Source organism: Nothoprocta perdicaria, unplaced genomic scaffold (genome assembly GCF_003342845.1).
Source record: "Nothoprocta perdicaria isolate Ctin4 unplaced genomic scaffold, notPer1 scaffold_67, whole genome shotgun sequence".
In the NCBI taxonomy this organism is placed as follows: domain Eukaryota; kingdom Metazoa; phylum Chordata; class Aves; order Tinamiformes; family Tinamidae; genus Nothoprocta; species Nothoprocta perdicaria.
The window spans coordinates 2,801,069-2,811,342 of NW_020455943.1; the positions used below are offsets into that span (position 1 = coordinate 2,801,069).

At 46.1% G+C, this 10,274-nt stretch overlaps 2 long non-coding RNA genes across 2 annotated transcripts; both read left to right on the plus strand.

The window, feature by feature from the left end:
- Nucleotides 1-391: 391 nt before the first annotated feature.
- LOC112956799 lies at nucleotides 392-2,533 on the plus strand. Its single transcript, XR_003251106.1, has 3 exons — nucleotides 392-443; nucleotides 1,764-1,776; nucleotides 2,378-2,533. It is a non-coding gene; the product is annotated as an uncharacterized LOC112956799 (long non-coding RNA).
- LOC112956800 lies at nucleotides 2,531-3,154 on the plus strand. The gene is made up of 2 exons (XR_003251107.1): nucleotides 2,531-2,564; nucleotides 2,658-3,154. It is a non-coding gene; the product is annotated as an uncharacterized LOC112956800 (long non-coding RNA).
- Nucleotides 3,155-10,274: the final 7,120 nt, after the last annotated feature.

The following is a 10,274-nucleotide window of genomic DNA, read 5'->3' on the forward strand; positions in this document are numbered from 1 at the left end:
ACTAAAGAGTAAACACATATTCTTGAACTGAAGTGAACTATTTATTTTACTTCTCAGAGGTAGTCAAAAAAACTTTACTACTCAAATCTAAGGCATCTTTACATTATAAATGGAATATTCTGTTTTATTTTTATATTATCTTGTACTTTGATCTATCAGAATATTTCTCAACAGACACAAATCTGGAATATCTAAGCAGAGAGAAAAACTCTTAGAAAGCATTAGTCTTTTTTCATCTCTAGTGCTGATGAAGGTGGGCAGTTTGCTGTCAATCACAAGCTGTTTAGTTTACAAAACCTTATATTCAGACCAGCAATTAGTCATGCATATCAACATAATCTGATGATTGAAGTCTTCTGTATGTCCATGCCTCATTCCAGGCAAGCCAACGAAGAATTCCTGATGGTTGGTCCGTTACCAGCGTGATAGATTGAACTTCAATGGTATTGTGTTCCTTTTAGAAGCTGTATCACCCTTCGATTGCTACAATGTCTAAAATGAAAATTGGAAGGATAATACTTGCTGTGGTGCCCAACCAATTCTATGGCTTCAAAGATTATAGATTAAGTAGATTTTCTTTGAAAGATTCATCTATCAATAATCCCAATGTTAATTAAAATAATACCCTTCTGCCTTATAATGTGTTTTATTCAAGGACTAGACTGCCAGACTTTTTCCTCAGAGATAAGACATGAACATGAAGAATTCAAAATTCCAAGGTCTTTTAAAATATTTTCTTGTCAGTGCTGTTTTGAACACTTGTTTTTTTTAGCATTTCACATTTGCCCTGCCTTGGAAGAATATTATGACATTTTTTATTCTTTTATCTACACCCTATACTCTTTTAGTCTAATCCAAAGAGCTCTATATACTTGAGTGTTCTGATCTGTCAGAAGGATCTCTTATCCTGGCAAAAGTCCATCTGGTATCATTTAAACTTAAGCAGCAGAAACTCCTGTGATTTTGAACCCATTCACTCAATTCTCATCACACAAACCCAAGTTTGTTCCCCACCACAAATGCATGACCTTTCTGTGACATGATTTAAAATTAAGGGATAGTTAGCTTTTGGACATGCCATCAAATTATAAACCGTAATCTATCTTAAAACTACGACTTGAGTAAACCTCCATTTGGCAGACCAGAGAGATTATGATTCATGCTTTAATTTTATCTGTCAGGTGCTATTGCAAGCTATCCTGGCTAGCATCCCAGGCAAATTCTTAAGAAGACAGACCATAGCTCTTGGAATATGTACACTTTTAAACTTTTAAGCTCTACCGCCTCTCTTGAATTTGACCTCCTGAGGTTGCCAAATGAACACAGAGTCAATCAATCACTCCCTGCCACTGTCTTGTTGAGGTGCTTTTGTCATATGTCTGCTATATCATTTGTTATCTCCTTCTTCTGGTTACACAGGGACAGACACTCATCTGGAATTAATTGTACAGGTCAAACAGCTTGCATAAAGCTATGCTGTTTAACCCAGGCTGAGTCTAGCTCATTTTAGCACACATTAATGACAGCGTCATGGCTAAAGAGTTTCTGCTGTGTTTCTCCCTTCTTAACTGTGAAATAACTTTTTCCTCAACAAATAAATCCAAATATAGGATTTATAGGATGATCTACAGATGTAACCACTGCTTTTATTTGAAATCTTCTTAAAAGTGTAGCTAACAAATGTTCTGTTTTTCCTATATAAGCCTATATAAGCTAGAAACTCACATTATTTTCTACTTTATCTGCTTAAATATTTCTCCAAGGATGAGGGAAACGGTAAGAAGCCTTTACTCTGTGTTCTTACTAGTACCATAAAAGAGGCAGCTAACACTTCATTCTTAGCTATATTTATCAATATTTGTATGAAAATGGTAGTAACAAAAACAGATTTGCTGAGGACAGTTTTGGATATAAAAGTTGCCTATAATGTTACAGAATTCGCAATTAATTAAAAATAGACACTTCTAGCCAGTCTTTACATAAATTTAATCCTTGGGAAAACACACTTCTTCTCTAAACCATCTAATTTAATAGCGTAAACATGGGATTTTATTCTTCTGAGAGAGTTATCTTAAGGCACTACATGCCCTTACGTATTTTGCAAGTGATAACTGCCATACTCAGGCCGAGGTCTGTGTGCATGTTTGAAGGCCTAAGCCACATGCTGGCACGATGCAAAGCTGTCTTAAAGCTTGTGCTTGCGCTGCATCGACCCCAGCGTTTCTTTGGAGACGTCTCTCCAACGCTGCCGCGGCGCGTGCTGAGGGTTGGTTACATTTAGGTAATGGCCACAGATGATGGCAACTCCACCTCAGGAGGAAAACTTGCCATTTTTTGCATTCCGTTTTGGGTGACCGTGTTCTCTCTTCCTTTCTAGCAGCAGACAGGAGCGGTTTGGCCGGAGAGCCTTGCACCCGTGCCGTGCTCCGATGACTCCCAGGACATCCGCAGGCGCAGCGGTGCGATGGAGGCTGCGCAGGGCAGCGCTCTCTTTAGCAAGAAGCCTGACCTGAGCGTTCAGCTCCAGAGGATGGTGATCTGCAGAGATCTCCCTGATGATCGCTGTATGTTTCTCTGTTTTTTTTTTTTAAGGTTAAAATTGTCTTTAAAATGGGAGCACTGTGGGATGAGCCGGTCTTTCTTCTTGATTTCTGAAGGATTTGAAGAGTCTTCTACTGGAGCAATTACCTATCAGGAGGAATCAGCGCGGATCCGTTAGGATTGACAGGCTCCTCCGGGAGGTTTCTCCAGCTCCCAACCCACCTGTCTGTGCAGGGGCCGCTGTGCTCCGGGCCTGCAGGCCAAGCCTGGGGGTACGCGCACCGTTAATTAAAGGACTTTGTTATTCCTCCTCTTTCACATTTATATATTTGTTTGGAAGAGAACCACTGCAAAGAGCTTCTACTAAATATTATGTTTTCACACAGGCCAGCCTGCAACAAGGCAAGCCTAACCAAAAGGATGAAGGGGGAGAAAGTGGATAGTAAGATGCAGTGCATTTATATATATATATAGTGGTTATAATGATGCTGGCATTGGAATAACCTTAGCGCAAGGAATCATCTTCTCCTCAGGAGGGAGGTTTCCTCACCTCACCTTGATTCTTAACCCACAAAGCATCATGTTCTCTGGAGCTAATCCCTGTGCTATTTGCGGGGTTGTTTTTTGTTGTTTAGATGCTATATTTTATATGCATGTAATTAAATTGGGAGGAATAGGAGAAACGGGGGGAAATGCAAAGTGGTTCTGACTGCACAGAGTATACTAGCATGAATTATGTCATGAAAGATATATTCTTTTGCAAACCTGAGCCAAAGCCAGTGACTCCAAGCCAAAAAAAAAAAAAAAAAAAAAAAGGTCTCTTACGAGCACTCTAACATGCTGCACCTTTATTAAATCCATAACTTTCTCTTCCTCATCTAGAATAGTGTGTGAATTGGGAAATGGGAACTGGAGGGGATTCTCATGAAGTTCTCTTACCTCAGAATATTGTAATGAAAATGTAATGACCTGATGCATCTCCAATGCATCATTTGAGATAAACTGGAGATTGTTTGCAATATCTGTATATGTGCCCATGACTGTCCGTGTGTATGTATATAGACAGGTATAATGAAATGTGCTTTTCATTATACATAGACAAGGCATCCTTCTTAAAAAGTCATTGTCTTTGTACGTTTTTATCTGACAGAGGGCCTTGTCCATGCTCAGCATTTTATTTCATTAAAAAAAGAAATAGTGTATTTGGAGTATATCTTTGTTTTCCCTTCGTTTGTCAGCAGTAATGCATGTGAGTCCAATTCTGATCCTCAAGTAAATGTGGAGGAATTTATAAAAGAGAATTACAGTGAGAAAAGCTGAATGGCACTTAGATGCAAAGGCGGCTCATGGCACTTCCGAATGCAGTCGTTGCCGTAGGTGTTTGTGCATCTGATGGACATTACCTTGGGGTACTGAGCTGAAGCAAGAGCTTGCTTAGGGCTTAATGCTCATTTAAGCATTTACTTTTCAGTCTGATAGCCTTAAAAGATGCTGTGCAGTGTCAGGAAGCTGTGTGACTTTCAGCCACATCCCCTAATCAGACTCAGAACGCTTTAAATATTGCCGTAAAGTGTGAAATCTCCAGGCTGCTGTTCTTCCTTTGGCACAATTTCTGCTGGAAGCCGGCCACCTGCACAACACAAAAATAGGAAGCTCAACCTCCGGGCAGATTTTAACACTTTAAACAATTCCTGAAAGAGAGAGCATCAGTGAAGGTGAGAGGGAGAAGAGTGTAAAATGGCAGAACACAAGATGAAGCAGAGGTTAGGGCAGACAGAATGAGCAGCATGGATGAGCAGCTGGAAAGACAAATCTCAGGTGGAAAGAAAGGGCGGAAAAGAAAGGATGAAGGAACACATACAGAAGAGGAGAAGGAGAATGGAAAAGAAACAGGAAAATGGCAACTAGCAGAGGGGAAAAGAGGCAGGAGGGATGAAGGCGAAGGGTGAAATCAGGAGGCAGACCTGAGCAGAGAGCCTGGAGAGTGGGCCCTGCTTCGCTCGGCAGCCTGGGGGGAGCCCGGCTCGCTGATGAACGGAGGTGCTACCCCCATGGCCAGCCAGGCCCCCACGGCCACCAGGCCGGCGCCTGTGTCGGCGAGAAATGGAGGCCGAGGCCGAGGCTGCTCCTGCGCAAGGGAGGCCCTCCTGGCGGCTGCCCGTGCCCCGGGTGCCCCCGCGCAGCCGGCTCCAGCAGCCACGCAGAGATTTCACCTCAGATTCAAGCAGCTGATTCAGCTGCAGCTCCAAACATTGGGAGTCATCGCTGGGGCCTCAGCTCTCCCTGCTGAGGCCCCTGAGGGAGGATTCAAAGCGGGAGCCTTGCTCACCGCTTTGAGGTGCTCCCCTGAGGTGCTCCCCATTTCACCTTTTCCTAGAAAGGGACCTTTCTGCAGCCTCTATCTGCACCAGCCTCTCCAGCCCCCGTGTAGGCAGGTTGTGTGAATGCCTCCCCGCTGTTTGCAGCCACGGCCTGATTGCCTTTCACCTTGCAGTCATAGCCCCTAGATAGCAAACCTATCCTGCGAGGGGCTTGGTGGAAGAGTTAAGTGTCACTATCATCTATTGATAATTGTTGGAATGAATTAGCATCTTTATTCTAAAAGACTGTCATGTGCACCACCATACCTAGCAATCCCAGCAAAAGGAGCAGAAATAAAATGAGTGCCAATAATCTTTTATTCCTAAAGGTGATCCTTTACACCTCTGAGACGTTGAATGGAAAACACAAGGAAAGTTACTGTGATGGAGTTTTGTGATGAAGCAGAAGACTTGCAGAGACTTTAGAGATGACCATTTCTCATCTTTTAAGTGTACTACAAAATCTGCAAAGATAAAGACTAGATTTAAACTGGTATGGTAAAGGAGAAGAAGGCAGTGACATAAAATCATTATCTGGTAACTGCCGACTATGTGAAACTAGGTGGTTTTATAGTTTCGTTCCAAACAGTAGGGAACATGTATAAGAAAACTCATCACCCTGGTCAAACTCTTCTTGAGCTCCTGTGCTCATCTGCACAGAGCATAGGCTGCTGTGCTATACACAGCCCGAGAGCGCTCTGTGCACAACACTTTTGGCCTGTGTTTGGAGCCAAATTATAGAGTCAAAGGATGCTCTTCATTCTCCACTGTGTTCCTCCAGGTTTATGGCAGTTTATCCCTGCCGATTTCACAGCAATCCCAGTTTTGTGAAACCTGAAGAATGAGGTCGTGAACCAGGTCTTGGTTCCCCCAAACTGTTCTAACGTGTCTCGATGAGACCTCCACGTGCAAGCCAGTGCACCGTAGTGCAACACCATGCTTGAGGCTCCTGTGTGTTACGAGGTGCTTCCTGACACCTTGAACATCATAGCGCACAGAGGCTCCTAGAGAAGAGGCCAAGGGCTGAATCTCCATAGGGATTAAATCCCTCCCTTTCCCTAGAGGCGACCCCTCCAGGCCAGGAGTTCTCAGCCCTTTCAAAGCGGAATTCCCTTCTCCTGCCCCCAGCGAGTAGGAAGGGAAGCAAGGCCTGGCAGGAGCCAACCACGGCTTCTTGTGCCGCTTGCCCTCTGGGCTGAGACAGAGCCCCAGGCTGAGCAAACACCCTCAGCCAGCACTGAAATGTCACCAGTGTCACTGTCTATATTACAGGGTCTAAGGGAACTCTGCAATTACAAGAGCTATGTATCTTTAATGCCACTTTTTTTGCAGTGCAGTAGCACTTTGAAGGCCAGGCAGGATTCAGGCCTTGTTATCCCAAGCACACTAAAAAAAAGGGGAAAAAAAGAAAAAAAAATCACCAGGCAAATTCCCATGGATTCATTTAATTGTGTTGATTTTATTATATTGGTGCAACCCCAGCAAAACAGATGTACTGTGCTGGAATAAAGTGGCATCTGTACCAGTGCAATTTTATACTTACACAGTTTTCCATGATATAAAGAGGGATTAAAAGGTGGCTTATCTATATTGCAATAATAATAATGGTTTTTACAGAGACCGTTTTTATACTCAAGCAAGGCCAAAGTGTTTATATAACTGATGAAGATACTGATAGTGCAATAACTGACATAGGTTTTATGAGCTCAAAAATGGTTCATTTATTGACTAAATGGCAAGTCTTCATATGGCCTTGCACAGCAACAACCTGGTCTTGAACAACCTCATATGTAAATACTTTGCTTAGGAATAATAATAATTCCCCTTAGGAATTATTCACAAGGATTTTCACAGCAGAAGATGCTCAGAAATAGCCATTGTTCCCTTTCATATCCTCTTTAATAAGAATAAACTTTTAACTGAAAAGTCATGCATGCCAGAACATTTAGACCATAAGATACAGAAAAGCATCTTTTCCGTGATTTCTGTGAAGCATTATATTGCATTCAATATAATGATTGTTTCCTGATGCTAAAAAATAACAATTTTACAACAGGAGAATAAGAGCATATCCCAGCTAGAGAATGAATCCCTGATATACTGAGCAAGATGCAGATATATTGCCCATCCTTCCACCTTAAAGATGTGTTTGCTTTTGAAGGTTAGCTGAATTAAAATAGGGTGTAAATAACTCTTCTTGGACAACACTCCTTCTAGACAAAACAAAACGTAAAACTAAGGGAATTTAAGATGAAGGTTAAAGTTATTCCCTTTCCTTCCCTGATTTTTTTTTTTTTTAAGAGGGCTACTGTTAATTTCATCAATTGTGTCACATGAACTATCTAGGCAACACATAATTCACCATACAGACATTTAGCAGAAGACAAATAAGATGTGTGGGTTCCTCTGGGGATCACTAGACGTCATTGTGTCCGGTTGTGGAAGCCCCAGCTTTGGTGGTTTGCAGCAGGGCTCTATGAACACAGTCCTCCCTCTGAAATATGCCCCTGTGCTTCCCAGGGTAGTTCTTCCCAGGACATTTTGTGCTTCCCAGGGTAGTCTCCTAGTACTGGGCTACAACCAGGATTTGCTGGAGTTGAGTGTGTGGCTTCTTTGTGATCTCTTATGAGCAACTTCATGGAGTGATCACCCTCCCAGCCCTTCAATGCCACCTGCTCCTATGACAAACCACCCATCTTCTAATGGGAGACTTTGAGTTTCCACCAGTATTTATTGTTGTTCCTATTTGCAGACAGAAAAAGGTATGAGAAAAATGATGTTTCCTTACTCTTCACTATTATTCAAACATCAGATTCACCATTGCACAGGGCTGACATCATGGGCCATCTACTTCGTGTCTTAGATGTCCTGCAAAATCACCTTTAAGCTTCCCAAACAGGGATTTGTTGGGGTTTCAACAGGAAATCAGCCCAGTGATGCTGGGAACACATCGTGGTCTTTAAGCAGAGTGGTTTGGGTGATGTCCATTAAGCAGAAGGGTCTGCAATGCTACAATTGGAAAGATTACTCGGCTGTTATGGATAACATTTGTGGTTGGCAGTTGTGATTCTCCCTGCTGATTAGAAATGGTTCTCTCCAAGAATAGTTCCTGGGGGATTACAACTTATCCCAGTGTTTTGTAACCATTGGTGGAAGTTTTGGGTTTTTTTTTTTTTTTATATAATCTGTATGGGAAAAGTACACTGTCACAGAGGAAGGGTCAGGAGAAAGAGGTTATTTTGAAATAATTGCATTCTGGAAGTGGAGAAGGAGTATGTTTATTTATACACTGAAGAGAGAGCAGTACGTAAAAGGGCACAAGGAGACAGGTTTCTCCACTGCTTCCTGCCTAGGGATTTCAATGCAGGGCGAGATTCAACAAGGGCTGAGAGTCATCTCACATAATTCTAGAATTTCAAAGGGTCGGTGTCCAGTGCTGAATTATCCGCGCAAAGCTCTCCTCATAGTTAAGGGAGAGAAAAGGTCCCCAAAGGCAAGAAAATTGTCTGCTGGAATTAGCTCCTGTAGGCTCTTATTTCTCCCCATTGGGCTTCGGTCTGGCTGGCTAATTCCTGTAGATGTCTAATTTAATGAATCCCATTCCAGCTGCCTGCTTGGGCTCCCCAGATGTGCAGTCCCTACATCGTATCTGTAATTGATACCGGGCCCTAGGAGAAGTGTAAAAATAGAAGAACGAGTGGATGTAGCTGGGAAAGGCAAAGACAAGGGAAAGACAAGGGAAACAGAGTGAAGAAAACGTAAGGCAGGGAAAATGGGAATACTGGCAGCAGCATGTAAATGTGGAAGGAAATTAGGATAAATGGCCATCCACACGGTAGGAAATTCTATACAGGCTTCAAATTGCTGCTGCACACGGCTGCTATAGAGAGAGGTCAGGAAACCTGGCAGTATTGGAAGAAGAAAAAAGAAACTTCTACATAAATGCAAATGTTCCAACTAATCGGGCATTTCATTCGGCCTTCGTTGGTTCCCTAAGGAGATAATGTCAAGCACTTGACCTACATTTTCCTTTCCTCCATTATATCCCACTCGCTGAAACCCCTTTTGACAACTTTGGCCTCAGAAAGTCCCTCCATCAGCCACTTTCTCCATTTCCAACGGGCGCTATCCCCTCGGCGGAGCTCTCCACATGCCCCTTGGAGTGAGGCTCCCTTGGGGCACCGTTTGCTCTCCTTGGAATCCCCTCTTTCCTGGCAAAGGGCAGGACTGATGCTGCCATGCCCGTGCCGAGGGGCACCCACTGCCTGTCCGTGCCCTGCACCTGCCTCTGCCCGGGTGCTCCGGCCGGTGCCCTCATCCCTCTGCATGGCTCCCGGATCCCTCTGCATGGCTCCCGGATCCCTTTGCACATCTCCCGGATCCCTTTGCATGGCTCGCTGATCCCTTTGCACAGCTCCCTGATCCTTCTGCACCCTGATCCCTCTGCCCGGCTCCCTGGCCGGTTCCCTGATCCCTCTGCCCGGCTCCCCGGCCGGTTTCCTGATCCCTCTGCCCGGTTCCCTGATCTCTCTGCCCGGCTCCCTGGCAGGTTCCCTGATCCCTCTGCCCAGCTCCCCAGCCGTTCCCTGATCCCTCTGCCCAGCTCCCCAGCTGGTTCCCTGATGCCTCTGCCCGGCTCCCCAGCCGGATCCCTGATCCCTCTGCCCGGCTCCCGGGCCGGTTCCCTGATCCCTCTGTCCGGCTCTCTGTCCGGATCCCTGATCCCTCTGCCCGGCTCCCCGGCTGTTCCCTGATCCCTCTGCCCGGCTCCCCGGCCGGTTCCCCGATCCCTCTGTCCGTCTCTCCGGCTGGATCCCTGATCCCTCTGCCCGGCTCCCCGGCTGGTTCCCTGATCCCTCTGCCCGGCTCCCCAGCCGGATCCCTGATCCCTCTGCCCGGCTCCCCGGCCGGTTCCCTGATCCCTCTGTCTGGCTCTCCGGCCGGATCCCTGATCCCTCTGCCCGGCTCCCCGGCTGTTCCCTGATCCCTCTGTCCGGCTCTCTGGCCGGATCCCTGATCCCTCTGCCCAGCTCCCTGGCCGTTGACGCCCGGGCGCCGGGATCACGCAGCCGCGTGCGGTTTGGCCCGAGCTGGCACCGCCACGGGCCGGTTCGGTACCCGCTCCCGAGGCCTGCCCACTGCGGCTCCCCTCAGGAAGAGCCAGCCCGTCTCCTTTCCCCCCTCAGGGCGCAGCAGGGCGCACACACAGTCCCCGCGAGGCCGAGCGGGGCACAGCCCGGCGCCGCGCAAGCCCCGCTTGCAGGCGAAGCGCGGCGGCCGGAGCGGCGCCACCCAGCGCAGGCCGCGCCGCTTCCCGGGCAGCGCCCGGGGCCTGGGGGGAGCGGCGGGAACGGGAGGCGCCAACGGCGGGGC